The sequence below is a fragment of the Saccoglossus kowalevskii genome, unplaced genomic scaffold (genome assembly GCF_978046115.1).
Source record: "Saccoglossus kowalevskii unplaced genomic scaffold, keSacKowa6.1 SCAFFOLD_24, whole genome shotgun sequence".
NCBI lineage: Eukaryota > Metazoa > Hemichordata > Enteropneusta > Harrimaniidae > Saccoglossus > Saccoglossus kowalevskii.
The window spans coordinates 2,710,699-2,712,929 of record NW_028188618.1 but is presented as its reverse complement, the minus strand read 5'-3'; positions in this window follow the sequence as shown (position 1 = coordinate 2,712,929).

The following is a 2,231-nucleotide window of genomic DNA, read 5'->3' as shown; positions in this document are numbered from 1 at the left end:
CTCACCACCATTTCCTATTACATAAACTATGCGCATGCGCACTTCTTTGTGGCTAAATTGGTAATCAGTTTAAGTGTGGTGTGTCATCTACTCTACACTGGGAATGTGCACAGTTAATACACTAGGAACAATATTATGAACAATACGAATCATTTTTATTTAAAAAATATACTGTGGAAACTGGTTATATTAACATTATTTCATAATTTGTCTTTTGTCTTTGTCTTCATGCTTTTTGGGTGTAGTTTTAACATCTGTATATAGTGCAATGATTTGGCCTATGCCTCTGCTTTATTAACAATTGTTAAGCCTAATCAGTCTATATTATATAATTCAACTGCGGAAAAATACTAAGAAAAGGCATTGAAACCATGGAAACAGTGCAAAGATGATTTGTGATCTGCAATTTCTGAGTAATGAACAAAGAATAAACAAATGGAATGTTTGTAGAAAGGCTTCATAATTTAAGTCATTGTTAACGCGAGCGCGCATTCCAGAAAAGACTAGATACACGGTTAGTAACCGCGCTTGATATTACTTTATGGGTTGAAAGCCCTAAAGAGCATCAATATAATCAATGCTCGTAATAACCGAAGAACACTGAAGCTATGACGGATATGCAGGAAATGCAGTATAGTAATTTATACCAAGGCTGTTTTGAATTGACCAATGAGCGTTCTAGAATTGCAGGGGTTACATGCCGTAACTAATTAATGACATTCTGGGGGCGAAGCTACATCACTGAAAATTGTACATGGCGTGTGGAACGCTGGTGAAAACGGTTAAAGTCAAGAAAATATGAACAAAATGTTTCGCATGTAAGTGTAATCTTGTTACAAAGTTCACGAGAAGTTTTTTGAAAATGTTCGACTGTTGTTTTTACCTGTTGTGATTTCCAGACGGTGAAAATGCCCAGATACGCGCTCCCAAGAATATGAGCTCACCGACAACTTAGAATACGCAAACAATTTATTAGAAATTAATTTGCCGTGCTACTAATTAGTTAAATCGTGGTCACTTGATGTTAGAGTAACCATCACGTGACCAAGATTTAATTTGTACAAAACAACGATTGATAAAACAATCAGAAGACTTTAAATAACAGGTTTTTTGTTTCTGTTCGGATTCTGATTCCAAGATCATCCAAAAATGATATGATTTTTTCCTCGCTTCAACTATACGGTTAAATAAATCTCGTCAAATTAATTGAACACGTCCGATATTCAAAAAAGTCCGATCAGATATTCTACGGTTTAGCATTTTTATCAGTCGCTGAAGTTCCAATAAGTTGACTTTTTTATAAAAAAAATAGCATAAATAAGAATGTACGGTTTTATAAATCTTATTTAATGTTCCTTTTCGGCTGGTGTCAGGATTCGAACACACACAAACTCCGGTGAACATAATAATAGAAACAATCATTTAGACCACCTGACCACCAGTAAATCTTGCAAACAGTTGAACAATTGTTGGTTCACAGAAATAGACGTAAACACGATTTATTTTCGTGACTGAAAAATCAGCCAATGAGTGCCGTTTATTTAAATACATGCAAATATATTCTATTTCAAAATAAAAACGTTGGAAGTCATTACCTACTTGAACTTGAACGGTGAGTACAGGTTTATTTTCTGTCATTCACAGTACATTTTAATAAAATTTCCTGTGCCACCAGTCATTATATAGCTTGAGATTTACCCTCTGTATGTGGCCTTTAAAATTGCATATCCATGAGTTCTAAAACATTAACGTATCAAATGATTATTCTATGTTTGAGACTTGCATTTATCTCCTGGTCTGGTGAATTCTCTCAATTTGGAAATAATAAGGTACACTTTTGTTAAATAATACTTTTACTAAAAGAGCATTTTATCACAGTCTCTCTGATATGTCATGTAGATTTGAAAGGCCGCTTACTGATGATCCAGTTGCAGTAACACATAACTGGGAGTAATCATTAAATAAACTTCCTGTCCACATTTTGACAGATGTTTTCATTTTACATTGTGATTGCTTGTTTCACAGGAAATGATACCTCGACTTGTTATATTGCTTGCATTATCATGAACGCGTACATGTTGATTAGTATTTTTCCTTTATACAAATACTGTCCGTGATGTGGTCGGGGAGGAGGGGGGGGGGCTTTCAGAACGAGGTGAAGAGAGTCTAACATTTACTTGTATCAAAGGTTTATTCCCAGCAACCACATAAGATGCATGTTTAGTGAGTTT